Source organism: Chamaea fasciata, unplaced genomic scaffold (genome assembly GCF_029207755.1).
Source record: "Chamaea fasciata isolate MVZ Bird 193981 ecotype frontalis unplaced genomic scaffold, bChaFas1.0.hap1 SCAF_1, whole genome shotgun sequence".
In the NCBI taxonomy this organism is placed as follows: Eukaryota; Metazoa; Chordata; class Aves; order Passeriformes; family Sylviidae; genus Chamaea; species Chamaea fasciata.
The window spans coordinates 41542949-41558106 of record NW_027094086.1 but is presented as its reverse complement, the minus strand read 5'-3'; the positions used below and the strand labels follow the sequence as shown (position 1 = coordinate 41558106).

General features: G+C 37.0%; 1 protein-coding gene across 5 annotated transcripts in view; it reads left to right on the top strand.

Moving 5' to 3' along the window:
- The window catches only part of SNTG1 (syntrophin gamma 1), a 324290-nt gene that overhangs the window by 15268 nt on the left and 293864 nt on the right, over positions 1-15158 (top strand). For 3 of the 5 annotated variants that reach the window (XM_066181540.1, XM_066181522.1, XM_066181531.1), the window contains one exon: positions 1805-1965. The exons of the other annotated variants lie outside the window; for them this stretch is intronic. The gene's annotated coding sequence lies outside the window, so the exon portion shown is untranslated. The remainder of the gene's footprint in view (positions 1-1804; positions 1966-15158) is intronic. 5 annotated transcript variants of the gene reach the window in all.

Here is a 15158-nt window from a genome sequence, read left to right as displayed (position 1 = left end):
GATTTCCAGTCTTTGAAAGAACAGTAAACATTTCTCTCTTGCAAAAAGAAGAGTCACTTCGTACTCTCATTCTTGTGGCAGTAACAGGGGATTGTACTTTGAAACATTTTACTTACTGATTGGAATTGAAATTTTTTTTTTGCTAATGAGTATTTATTGTTTGGGTTTTTTTTTTTTTTTTTTTTTTTTTCCTTCTTTTTGTGTGATACCTTACCCTCCAAGGAACTTCATAACAAAGTTTATTTGTTCTCCCTGCATTTTTGGGGAGCAGATGTTCCTCAAGTTACTCAGATCCTCCCATATCCATACAGTGTTCTTGAAAATTGAATGTAGCATTCAGACCTACATTTTTAAACCGTGTTAAACAAATTGCCTGTAGAACTGTGGGAAGAAACATCTCATTGCTGTCAAAATTGGCACAATTTGTAAACTGGCTTAATGTGTCTGTTGGTTTCTGTTCAAATGAAAGGTGGGAAAGGTTTTTGTCTAACTGAGTGTATTTTGTATAAAAAGACAAAAACTTCATGGTGATAAATTCTAGTAAAACTTTGCTCCTGACAAAATATTGGTGCATGTATGCTATGGATCCCCAGGAAACTGTGAGCTTTACGCTGAATTGGACTTGGGAGTACTGAAAAGCATTTGTTCACAGGCATTTTTGGAAGTGAAAATCATCTATGTCAGTATAGTGTGTGTGCTTCAGAGGCTTTTCATATCCTACAAAGAAGGGAAATACTTTAATATATCGTAGAGGTCGGGGTAAAGAGCAAAAGAGAAATCTGACAGATACGTAATTCAGCTTGGCTGTATAAGTGCTGTGTAAGAACTGAATGCAAATCTGTAGCAGAATGAGGTAAGGAAAGTGGTCACGTGCACTCTTTTCACACATTATAAGACTCCTAATCTGAAAGGGTAGTTCTTTCAGGATCATACTGGTCCTGAAAGATCACAGCAGGGTCAGTATGCAGAAAATCTTGTAAACACATGCATGTAATTTAAAAAATAAAAATTTTTAGCAAGAAGACTTTTCTAAAATTTATGTTCAGTACTAAAACACAATGTTGGATTTATATCTCTTTGATGTCTTCAAATTAGTAACCTGGTTTGCTGACACTATTGTTTATCTTTCTCAAATTTTTCATCCTTTTCTAGTGGATGTGTGCTTTATATTCAGTATGCTCAGGGTGCCTTGCATTCAACTAGACAAAAAAAAAAAATTACTTAATCTGGTGGCATTGACCAAGCAAAGAACTGTTATGATACAGCAATTTTCCTTTACCAAAGGTTGATGGATCTCTACTCTAAAACTGGGGAACAAATCATACAAGTTTATTTTATATCACAAATGAAAATGGTGAGGTATGTCTAGCAAATTTGGAACTCAATGAAAAAAAGCTAAAATTGAGTTCATTGGGTCTAAAGCCAAGAGCATTGCTACAGGGAGTGTATAATGCACTGTGATATAATTTCCACTGGTAGCTTTATGAATAAGAGGATAGAACATATAGAACTATTCAGACAGTAAAAAATTATGTGTAGAGTATACGTTAAAACAAAAAAAGAGAAACAATGAATAGTAGAATTCATCTGTGATGGATAGGCTTCCACTCTTGAGAGACTCCCCTGATCAGAGTTCCTGTTTTTTCTCCTTTTCTGTGAATGTCTGGTGAACTTTTGGAAGCTGGCAAGGATTTTTCTGGCAGACTGAGAGAATGCTGCCATCCAGGAAACTCTTCTTTTATTGACTGCAGCCTTAGTAAGCTCTTTTTTTTTTTTACTTTTTTTTCTTTTTTTTTTATCACAGAGATGGACTTCATTTGCGTAATGAAAAGTGAAATGAAGTGATGGGCCTTAGTACACTTTGGACAGCACTGTGGAAGAAATTCTCCTTGCCACAGCTAGTGACCAGGTGGTCTTTTCCTACAGATCTTTGGCTTTGATAAACATTAAATCTCTGCATATAAGGTGCTTAAAACTGATTTTTTTTTTTTGTTTTTATTTCACATTCTCTTGCAATATGTCCCCAAGGAAGGCTTAGCCCTATTTATTCAGTTCCCTTAATTGCAATACTTTTCTTCACTGATTTGATGTTGATGACTTATGTCAACAACGTAACAATTTGATATTGTTGACAAAAGGTCAGAGCAAGTGTTAAGTATGATACGGGGGTGTAAAGATGACGCTAGAAAAGGCAGTATTTTAGGAAGGGGCTGGTGTGTGGAGGAGGAGGAGGTGGTGGCTGTGTTACTCTGGATTTGGAGGTGTTAGGAGCAGCTATACCAGGAGAGCAGCACGTGCTGCCACTGCCCTGCTGCCTTCCTAGCCACACCATGGGAATGAGAGGGAAGCCATGTGGTGGGAGCTGTGCTGGGGACACTGCAGGTACCGGGTCTGTTTGTGCCAGCAGTGGCTCTGCTGGCTGTGCCACTCTCTGCATCCAGCCAGCCTGAGCACAGCTGGGAAGCATCAGGGAACATTGCTGGTCCCAGCTTCACTGCTGCCTGCCTGGCTTCCTTCCTCACCAAGGTGGCTGAGTAAGGCCTTAATCTTGCATCCATTCGTATGCACCAATAGTTGGTTAAGGGACAGTGTTTGGGTATAAATCAGTCACAGTCATGTGGTCCCTTTATACACAAAGCTAGTATTATCCTTAACTCACAATTAACGGTTCCTTTCTTGTGCTCTTACCTTAGTCTCCATATTTCCTGGTTATACTGTAAGTAATCCTTTCAAAATTGCTTGTCAACCCAACTAAAGCACACATGATAAGTTATCTAATGTCTTTTTTGTGTATTATTTGTCATTCTGTTCTTGTAAATAATTTATTAGCAGAGAAATTGCGATGAAGGTTTGACTCTGGCTTCTTTCAGATGTTCATCTTGACAATTTATGATCTTTCACAAAATATTTATTTTACCTTCAGGAACGAAAATGAACCAAGAGACAGATTTGATATTGCATCATTGGGTTCATTCCACTTTTACATGTTTTTCAGTAAAAGAGATTTGAATCCCAGCTAGTCAAAGTTGAATCAGCTCAGATGAAATGTTAGGAAGCCTTAAGTTGTGAAGGCAGCATGAAAGAACTAGAGTGCGGAGTCAGTGAGGGAGGTTACCACTGAAGCCGCCTGGAAACTCAGTTTGTTACAAAGACTGCAGGGTAACCTGTTTCATGTTTGTCCCTGATACCTCACTGTCTCAATCACAATTCCCTACAGCCCATTTTAAAGGTATTGGGAATATTTTTTCAGTTGCTTTGAACATTTTCACAGTTTTTTTGGTACCTACGAAGCAATGTGAAAAGAGTAAGTTGTGATTTATTAGAGCTAAAAGGAAAAAACAGAAGTTGATTCTGCACCTAATTCACACCTGCTGAAATGCTGAAATACATGGTTTAACATAACATTCATTAAGCTGAATCAAAGTTGGCTGTTGTGTTACATAGCAGAGTACTGGTGATGACCATGCTGAATGGCTCTTAAGCTGCCTTGTGTCTGCAGTAGGCTGTCTGCGCACAGGAATTAATGTTATTCTTAAGAGAGGTTTTAAATTAGTGCAGCCTGGCTGTCAGGTTGGCCCTTATTCTCGGATACTTTGCTTTTGAAGAAGTAGTTTATCCCTTAGCTGAGAAGAGCGTCATTTGCTGGCTCTCAGAGAGCTGTCATGCTGTGCTGGTGGCATTGACATGTCACGTCAGCCAACAGAGGTTAAAATAGATTCTCTTCCCCATATTAACTGGTGAGTGAATGCATAAGTTATGGTAACACCTCTTAGCATTATTGTGGAAAATGCTCTGAAATTCTAACACTGAGTGTAATAATGTTGCCTGGTTGTAGCATAAGATCCTGGATGATCTGATTGACGTTGATAAGCTCAGCAGTGAGTTGTTGAATCAATACAACAAGTTTTGCTGCCTTAGTAATACCGTTGCTGTTCTACTTGCTATACTGGGCATATGCAGAATGGTAATCCGTTCCAGGCTGGTTTTATTGCTGTGCCTTTCCAGATGTCATTAGTGTGTTGTCTTTGGACTCCCCCTACAAAGCCCTTGCTCTGCTCACACAGTACACGAGCAGGTTGAAATTTTGAGTGCACTACTCAGCCAGAGCAAATGTGCCCCAGACCTGTTCAAGGAGTGTTTCTGCTTGTCCTTTGTGACAGAGTGTTTTGTGATGTGTCGGTTTGTTAAGGTAAAGCACCTTTGAAAAATAGAGATTTTTAAAAAATGTGTTAGCTTTGACAACGACCAAGCAGAATATAAGGAAATGTTTGCTGCTTCTGGAAACTGCGATAACTTCAGGAATTAAATTAAATGTTGAAACTATTTTTCCTGCATGTATGTTTTAGCATATCAAGAGGTTTCTTTCTCAACATAAAACCTGTACCTGGACACACTCTTATGCCTTCTGTATTTCTGGTTTTCCTCCATTTAAATTTATACCATGGCAACCATACTCCATTTTTAAACAAAATTTGTTTTATTGTCATTTTTTGCAAAAGTTTTACCCAGCTTAGCCATCTGTAGTTCTCCTGTGCATGCCTTGTCACAGGATGCCATTCCTGTCCCTGCCGAGAAACCGCATTCTGAGTCTTGTATTTCAGATAAACCTCATTCTTCCATGAGCGGTCTCTCCCTGGTTGCTCACTGAAGCTAATTGCCACACCTGTCCACTTCTAAGATTTTTCCTTCAGCAGTCAGGGATGGCATTGCAAAGAAAGAAATTCTAGGAGCAACACTGAAGGAGGTACAACAGCTGCCAATGCAGAAAATCCTGCCAATATTAATCGATCAATCTCTTTATACATGTCCACTCATCTGAGCGATTAATGCCACCAAAAGATGTATCTTAAGGCAAAAAAAAAAAAGAAAAAAAAAAAAAGAAGAAAATACAGTACACCCCCCACTTCTCCCAAGCCCTTTTATAGGTCTACGATTTTCCTCTGTTTCTATGCCAGGCAGCTTAATTTGACTACCTTCAGATTCCCAGAATTTTCCTTCTGGGAAAACTAGTTTATTAGTCCAGTTTACAGATAAGACTGTTGAAGTTCCCCGTTCTGTTTCTATTCATAGCCAAGAATAAGTTCCTAGGTCTTGTGTTCAGATATCCATGTTTGCACTGCATTGCCCTGCACGGTTTGTGGTGAGGATTGAACTCAGTCCATCTCCAGGCAAGAAACCTGTGGAGCAATGCACAGTGTCTCTGGCATCTTGTGGGACCACATTCCAGTAATCACAGGAGACAGATTCTCTGTGCATATAAATCATGTGTGTTCAACAAGAAAATTACCATTGCTTTTCAGTTACCAAATAAATCTTCCTAATAATATTTATAGCATACTTGTATTTTCCACAGCATTGTGAGTTTGGGGCTTTTTAAGCTTTGAAGCTCAACATCAAGAATAAACTTTGAAATGACATATATTCCTGTTTGTTTTCAATAGTTTTTTCCATAGAAAAAGGGTAGAGCGTGTTCTATTTGAGCATTTATTGCTTTGATTTTTGATCCTTTGCTTGTAAATGATCAGTATCCATCTGAGTACAGCACCAGAAAGGAGACTAATATTCAAAGTCTTTTAAACTTTTTTTTTCACTGTGACACTTTGAAAAGAAATGAAAATAACCCTTCGTACTAATTTCAAAACATCGAGATTTTTTTTGTGTTTGTTGAAAATTTCTTCAACTATATTGCATGGTCAAACTTGTGAATTTATGTTTCTTTAATTTTTGAAAAAAGAAAATTTTTAGAAACTTTGTATCAATCTTTTGGGTGAGACTTAGCTCTACTGGTGCCAGCAGTATTTTTCAGCTCATATTTTTTTCCTGTTTATGTAGGCATTTTTATGTTTATCCAGCCATGAAATGTATATTAGCAGTGCTTCAGACACCTGGGAAGTTAGATTATGTTTTTTGACTGGTAGGAAAAAGCAAATAAAAATAATGATTCTTGTTCACAAACCTCTCCAAGAAAGTGCAATGCCCATTCCACTTTCTTTTGTCTATGTACCAGGAATAAAGTTTTCTGAAGCAATAGTTTTGGCTAACTCTCTTGTATTACCATATGCCAGAAATAAGGTTATGTATGATTTTCTTTTCCTTCGTGGTGGGCTTTGACAGTCCATCTAGGTTCACGCACCCTGTACTTCAGTTGTTGAAGGATTTGGATAAGGCAAGAAGTGGTTTATCAGCTTCACTTTTGGTTGGTGGGGGTATTTAAATCCTCCCTCTCTTTTTTTTTTTTTTAATGAAAAGTTAATAAAGTTATTAAGATTGCAACTTCAAGTGTTAAAACCAGTAAATATATGTGCTCTTTAACTTGTCTTTACATGTCACATGATGGTCCAATAATACCACAACATACCCGTATTCCACTGAGTGTTGCAGCATTCAATGAATAGGATAAAGGGTAATAACAAATGAGTTGAGATTCTCGTATATTTACAATATGATGAGTTGCAACGTTATTTACTACTACTGAAATAAGCACAGAGCTGCAGGGTTAATGGAACCTGTATATTTGCACAAATACTGATCTGAATGTCATTTGGTGAAAAAGCAACATCTGACACATGAATTCTAAGGTAGATTTAATTTACCTTTACTTGTGTGATATTTGCATGCAAAATGTGGCTGTATCTAATGGACCTGTTTTATAAACACTTGTTTTCATTTGGTTTGATATGGGACATAAAGTTGACTTCTTTATAAATGGCTGGTTAACTTTTACATGCTTCTTGCACACTTTTTCTAGGGAATGGAGCAGTTCAGATAAATAGTTTTTTTATTAAAGAAAATGAGTTTGACCTGATACACGCTAAAACCTTACTTTGATAGTTTTGCTATCTAGAAATTAGAAATACAGTTTATGATATCTGAAGGGAGCTATGCATTCTGAACTGGCCTTTTAATCCTTTATTGAACAGGTAGACAGTTTTGCTGGTCTGTCCTCATTTTTACAAGGTTATGGATAAGTTTTTGGTGTGAGGGCAAAATGCATTTTCTTGCTTTTTCAGGTATTTTTAGAAAATACCTGATGGTATCTGGTACTGGGAAGCAGACAATTTAGGATTAAAGAGTCGTGAACTCTGTATATGCACTACTGCCTGATAACCAAATGATGGGACATGTGGTGTAAAGATGCCTGCTGCTGTAAACACTGTCTTTAAAGTATTGGAGCAAGTTGAAAATGCCAAACCAAAAGAAAAAGGACACTGGAACACCTAATGGAATCTAAGGCAATAAATACTTAGCCAGTAATAAACAAACTTGTGAACTGGAACCTAAAAGCAGGTAATAGTGATGTGGGTGTTGCTCTCTTCTCCCATGTAACAAGTGATAGGACAAAAGGAAATGGCCTCAAGATGCACCAGGGGAGGTTTAGTTTGGATATTAGGAAAAAATTCTTCACTGCAACATTTGTCAGGTTTTGGAACAGGCTGCTCAGGAAAGCTGGTGAGTCACCATGACTGGCGGTACTTAAAACATGTAGATGTGGTGCTTAGGGACATGATTTAGTGGTGGACTTGATAGTGCTAGGTTTATGGTTGGACTTGATGACCTTTAAGGTCTTTTCCACCATAAATGATCCTAAGATTCCGTATTTCTATGGCTTAATACACTGCAAATCTGAAGCATAACTTGAGTACCCTGGGAACTTTCATTGTCTGAACAGAATGAGCTAAGTCTATGTCAGATTGTCTGACTAAAACAAATAGGAGAGCTGAAACATCTCCGAGTAATCCTTTATTACTACATGAACAGTTTTTGGTTTTCCTTTTTAATTACTGTTTTTTGTGGATGAATCAACTTTGTTCGAGGGGCCTTTTCCACCTTTGCTGTTTTCCGCTGAATATTGGAGCTAAACTGTTCTATTTATCCATGCTAGATTGACTTCAGATATTGTCTTCTTCCCCCAGCTTCCCTGTCTTCCATTCACACAGAGAATGCCCTGAAAGAGAGTAAAGCCCAGATTTAGTTGTGAGAGCTTCGCACAAATAGTAAGGCAGACTGCAGCTAGAAACAAAAGTAAAAAATCTGTACAGAACAGGTCAGTATGTGAAGATTAAAAGGCTGAGATAGACACAATGAGGAGGGTCCTGCAGAGGGGATGAGCCAGGGAGAGCCAGGACAGGTCTGGCAGAGCTTGGGAGCTAGTGTCTACATGTGTGTTCCCAGTAATGAGGGAGGAGAAATGGGTTTTTGCAATTAACTGAGTGATTTAACAGTTAATCTGCCTCAGCTCCCTCTTCTCTAAGATATTGACAAGTACCTTCAATTACCTCACACAAGGAGTAGTTAGTCTCTATTTCAGTGTTGATTCCTGAGGTATTTACTGCATGTGACTATACTGTAGTCAGGTGAATTAAAAATGTGGATACTCTGTTTTGCTGTGACATAGATGGGTTTGTATCTATATTTAGTTCAGTGTAAACTTTCTATTTGAAACATATTTCTGTACTTAAATTCTCGTAACGAAAGCTCAAAACTAGGGCTTTTTGAAAGTTAATGTAACTATACACTTACAGTAATTTTTCCCTCTATCCCTTTGAAATCAAAGCATTGCAAGAACTGAAATTATTCCAGAATTGAGCTTTATAGGGAAAAATGGCCTGAAGTCCATTTAGAAGAGCTCTGAGTTACAGTAAATGACTAAAGCTAGAACTTGACTCATTTAAGATCAGTATATGGAGACTGACAAGCTCGCTCAGAGATTCCCTTGAAAGTAATACGCCAATTCAGGAAATAGAAATCAAATACATCTATTCACCAACTGAGTTCTTCATAGTCATGAATTGATTTTAATGTCAGTTCCAATTTGTTGTGAAATTTTTGAGGCATTTCCCAACAGATGGGCCTTCAGTGATTTAGTTTCTGTTATCAACTGAAGTGCTCAGTTTTTCCTGGTTAGCACTTATTCACTGCTCTGGAGATTTATTTCCTGCTGTTTTGAAGCATATCCTGTCTTGCTTTGGCTGAAAATGTTGCTCAGTTGAGTGGTGATTTTCTGTGGGAACCATGTAAGGAGAGAGTAGTGTAGAACTGACTTTCTCAAGTCTTGCAAACTTCTGGCACAGAGGTCTGCGTGGGGACTCTTAGTGGCCAGAGGAAGTTTACTTTGCATGAACTTACATGTACGTAAGTTTTACAGTTGACTTTATTAATTAGTCTGCAGAAATTTCTTTCTAGAGTCACACTAGTTTTTGCTTCCAGTAGGACTTAACCTGCCCAGAACTGTACTTCTTGATATAATTTGTGAAACAAAATTAACTAAATGTTCAGAAGGTATAAAAAATACTTTCATTTCTATGCCTTCATAGCTTATTTATGTAATAGATATTTTTAAAATATAGCTTAACCTTCTCTGTTGCATATTGAATATTGTAGTGGTTTGAAAGCAAGAAAAATGAGAGGCCCCAAGTCAGAGATACAATTTAATAGGAAGAAAGGAAAGAAAGTAAAATAAAATAGATGCGATAATACAACAGACCACTGACAGAGTCAGAATAAAATCTGAGCAGAGTGATGGAAGCAGTCCAGATGAGGTGGTCTTCCTGAAGCAGTGATCCTGTAGAAAGGTCTGGTAGCTCGGGTCCTCTGGGAATCCAGTGGGTAAGCCCCCCTCTGGTATTCAGAGTCTCAGCTTATATCCAGGCTGGAATGCTTGGTTCCTCCCTCTGGGCGGAGCATCTCACAATGGGATGGTGAGTCATGTGATAAGGCCTGATGGGCCCATTAACAGGAGTTAGTCCAGGAGGGGGTTATCTGTGAGTCGTGTGGCAAAGGTGCTGATGGGCCCATTAACAGAAGATAATCCAGAGTGGAGGAGGCAGGGAGCACTGCCTCACCTGGATTCAACAGTTCATGAAGATGGTGATAGAATATACTTCAACCCAGGACAAATATGTAGGTCTTTGCTTTTGCAATTTAATATATAGCCCTTAGCTTTTGCATCAGAGTATTATTTTCTTCTATCTCCTTCATGAAATAATTGTTGGGAACCATCAGTTTATAGAAATTCAATTAAGTGATTTGTTTCTCATAATTAAATAATGAACCACAGCAATCAACCAAGTAAATGCGCTCAGAAATCATGTCTGAAATATTTTTCCATAAGTCTGACACCAATTCAATGGCTGTATCTCGGGTAATAAAACTGATTTATTATATTAGATAATTTGATCAGATCAACACAGTCAAGGAGATCGCCTTGATTGCTGCTAAAAGGGCTTAATTACAATGGCATATGTTGTCATTAAGGCTTTGTTGGTCAGCCATGGTTATTAAAAACCCTACTTTTCTTTAAGCTATTAATTTCTTTATTGCAGTGGTATTCCACAGGATGACAATACAATAAATTGGACTTCTGCTTCCATGAGATGAAATAGAAACTTAATCTTTATTTCAGGAAGGAGAGAAGAAAGAACAACCTCAATTCCCATCTGAATGACTTTGTGATGCCTGCTGCCTACGTTTAGTGAATCCTGAATATGCTTCCAGTGGAGTAGCAAACATTTGATTTCAGCGTTGTGTGAATGTGTAAACATGCTCATGGCCATCAATAAATGGAATAAATTGAATATTTAAAATTTCTGTGTGGGAATTATTAGGGGAAAGGCAACTTATTTATGAACTTATTTCTGACTGAAAATTCTTACTCATCATTGGAGTGTTTTGAGCATCCCTGTAAAACAAAGACTGTTTCTGTCTCTCCTCCCAGATCTCAGTTGTTCTACCCCAGCATAGTGGAGCAGGTCATCTTTCCTGTTAGAAGAAAGTGCTCTTTTAGCTTCACCACTGAATGGCATTTCACTTGCATTTTTTAATTTCATGAGGACTTTGGAAAGAGGAAAGGTGGAGCCATGATCTTCATTCTGCAAAACTTCTCTGGTGAGGAAAGGAAATGGGACCTGCCGTGCGTGGAAATGGGTGTTAATTTGCTGCCTTACAGACTGGCCTGTGTCTATATTGTTTTGCTTAGTCAGTCCCTGAAACAAGGACAGGGCCAAGCCCAATCTGACCTTTTTGCTAACTTTGTTTTTTCATGTGCTTTGCTGTAATTCTGTAGACCACTATATTTACTTGAGGGCCTTACATCTTCAAACCATTTCCTTTTCTTCTTGACTTTGCAAATAAGCTTTTAAAGATGTAGAAACTGTCTGCAGCTTGTTCACAGCAATTTCTTCCTATCCCATTCTACCCTCCGGAATTCTACCCAGCAGAATTACTGAAAGATGAGCATTGTGTTCAAGCATACTGGTTCGGCACACTGCTGTTTCAAAAATGCATTATACTTCAAAGGAGCATAATATTATTTGAAATGTGTGTTGCAAAATAGAGAGGAAGCAAACCTAATGTTTCTGCATATTTAAGGAATATGGTGCTTCTAACGACCAGAAAATGTTCCGGCTGGATTGTAATGCAAGAAAGTATGAGAGCATTTAGGGAGATGTTTTGACTGTTACAGAATGTAAGGAGTATCCATGGAGGACAAGTTTACAGTGTAGCATTTTCATTAATCAGTGTGTACTTTGCTAGGCAAAAACACAGTGATTCAAGGGTGATGAAACACCCATGAGACCATTGATAAGACTATGCTTTGAAAGGAGGTTTTCTGCGGTGTTTCAGTTTATAACTGGATTATGTTGCATGATTCAGTAGTACGTAAATAAAACCTTTTAGAAAAGCTGCAAAATTGATACCTCCTCCAAAAGGACAGAGATGATGAAGATAAAATACTATTGGAGTAGGCAAGTGTGGTTTTTGTTTTATTTACTGTCATCTATGCAATGATGCAACAAATAGGTAAATAAGGTTTTTAAGTAACGTGTGAAAGATTTACCTGCAGTATTTTGTGAGGACACTTGAAGTGTGAACTCTCACAAAGTGAGAGCACTTTGGTCCACGTTTCTGCAGGCAGTAGTCTGAATAGAGAATGGATTTAATAAGATTAATATAGATATAGGGTGGAGTTGTACAATTATTGGTTGTTGACTGTTATTTATGCTTCAGTAAAGTTTTAAAATTCTGTTTCTGCAGATGAAAGATTATTTTGAGTTTTGATGAGATCTGAAAACCTTTCTGAAATTTTGCTGACTCATCCACTCTATATGAAAATCTGTTGTATACCTCAAATGTTTAGTGAAATATTTTCTCCCAAAAAGAATAATATTTTGAAATAAATCATACATTAAAAGAATGCCTTACAGACTGTCTTAAAAAGCCTTAAAGCTTATTTTGAAATTATCCTGGTGGAATAGTATTTTTCTTGTCATGTTTGTTGAGAGTAAGATGATAACTGATACTTATTATTCAATAGGACTGACAAATAACAATCAATCTGTTATTTCCTTTGATAGATTTTTATTATGTTCAAAGCAAGAATCTTGCTCAGTGGCTGTAGCTACAATTTAATCAGTAGAGAATATAAATTTGCTGCTTTGACAGCCTAATGATGTAGAAAACTCTGAGGAAGAAGTAGTCAATAAAGAGGTACATGCTTACTGATCATATCCTTCCTCAAAGGAAAAACTTACTTGTACTGTGTTAGTTAGGTTTTGATTTTAATGGTGCAACAGATACCTTAAATGCTGAGTAACACAAATTGTCTATTAAAATAAATTAAATTAGTATTAAATATATAGTGGAAGGGATTGTCCATGCCCTTGAACTATCAGTAGTGTAGTTGAAATGCTATATTGCATATTCGTGTAGTTTGTGTCGAAAAAAAAAAAGTTTACTGTAAAGATATTATTTCTTTATTTTTCATTTGTTTAAAAAAAAAAGAAAAAAAAAAAAAAAGAAAAAAAAAAAAAAAAAAAAGCAAAGGTAGTTTTTCCTGGCTTTTCCCGGTAAGGACTAATAGTCAACTTCAGCTGCATTCAACTTCATCAGAGGCCTGCAATTTTATTTTTTTTAATAAAATTGTCTTACTAATTTTATAGTTAATTTTCCTGTTCAACATGTAAGAGGAGCATGATGAATACTTTGTCTCATGGTTCCCCAAACAGAACAGGGAAGACTTTGGCTTCCAGTTTATCTGAGTCTTTTTTCATCCATCCTTTTTCCATTTGGAAACAAAGTAGTGTAATTTTGAGAATTACAATGTTACTGCTAGAATGAAGTCAAGCAGAAATAAATAAAAAGTCTGTGATACTCAATACTTCTTTTCAATGTAATTGGAACTTGAAAATTTGCAGGTGTTTTAATTAACTGGGAAGCTCTGCATCCCATCAGTATTACCAGAGGCCAGCTAGGAATACAGTTGCAAGTACCAGTCACTTGGCTGAAAGGTTAAATCAATGGAAAGTATTATCAGTCCCCTTTTTGTTGGCTTATCAAGAAAAATACACAATACAAGCAGTTACTCTGTCAAATACAAAACCCAAAACATATTTTTAGGCATTTTGTGTTAGGCACCATCTGGACTGTATGTGATTTTAGGATTGCATTAACATGGTACTTAGGGTTTCACAAGTTCAGAATGATAGAAATCTAATCCACAGTATAAGGTAAGGCAGGTGAGAGAGCTTTACTGTTTCAGAAACAACATAATTTATTGGTTATCCCTCAGCTAAATTTGTTCTTACTTCGAGAAATTGTACAGTTCCTACCCCAAGTATATAGTATATATACCACTTTTGTATATAGTATTAAATGTATAAGCTTGATAACATGTTTCTTATACCACTACTTATTGTGACTTCAGGGGGTATTTAGATGTCTAGATCAAGACCTCCTCTTAGACTCAGTGTATGGTAAGTGTAGATTTCTGCAGCAATTTGGTGCACCCAAATTAGACTCACCCTTAATAAGCTCTGAAGAAATCTCTCTGTATCTGTTGCTTTTGTAAAGAAGCTTACAGTCAGTAATGATCCTGCTTAAGCATTTAATATGCTTAATATTAGGTGATGTGAATACTCTGGTATGTTTTCTTGAATGTGTGCTGCTTAACTGCTGCTTAACTGATCCAACATACCAGATTAGGGTTTGATACCTGAAGATAAATTTGGAGTGTGAAAGGTGGTAGAAAGGTGTCTCTTCCTCTCATTTGTAAAGTTTGTCCCTCCCATAACAAGCCCTTCTTTAAAGCACACTGTGATTTCATGTATCACAACTATTCAGGGATTTTATATGACAATTAGGTAAATGTAATTGTAACTGTGATTTGACAAATTGTCTGTAAAATGAATCAATAAATGCTGCATTAGAAAGGGTATAATAATAAAAAAGAAGGTGAAAAACACAGAACAAAAAGGGAGAACACTCAGCCGTATTTTTCCCTGTTTGAAAATCAAAGAATTCATACTTACAGCATGCTTAAAATGTTTTAAAAACAAATCAGGTTTTACTACAACTGAAGAAGAATGGCACCAGGAACAGCTGGACATTTGAGCAAGGATAAAAGACAGAATGGAAACCTGCAAGTGTGGAGGACACGCTGATGGGACTGGTTAAGTAACCAATTGCTGGGTATCATCTTGTCAAGCAAAACCCACCAGGCAGTGTTCCAATCTAATATGTCAGCCTATGAATAGGTTCTTTGCAGGAATTATACTGTATAATTAAAGTTTAGGAAAGATGTTTCGATCTGTGTCTCCCTAAAGTGATAATTCTAATTTGGGAAGATGTTTAACCCTCAAATTTGAATGCATGTGTCTTTTCAAGAAAATGGTAAGTTCAATTAAAAACCAAAACCTCAAAACTTAAAAAAACCCAAGTCCCAAACAATACTTTTTAAGTTTGCATGAACACCCATATATATGCATGACAGGTTCAATTTGATTGTGCCAAATGATGATAGCATTGTTACTAGTACTGGGAAAAAGTGGAATTCTGTTCTGTCTACCTGACTTGTAAATTGCTCGCTCCCCAGTAATGCCAGTGACATTTCTGGTACTCCTATAGGGAGAAAATAAATTTCCTGAAATATTTTCATGACAGAAGCCCTAACTTCTTTGAACTTCATTACCTCTGAAAATTTGCTGCCTGTGTTTAGCACACAATACCTCAAGCAGAAACCCTTGCTGTGTGCATGTTCATGTTGAGTGCTGGAAGGATATTGTCATAAACGTTGTGCTGAAGGACCTCCCATGCTTCCTCTTCAGTATTTGACCTATAGTGGGCATGCTAAAGCATATGACAATTTCAAATCAAATATAGAT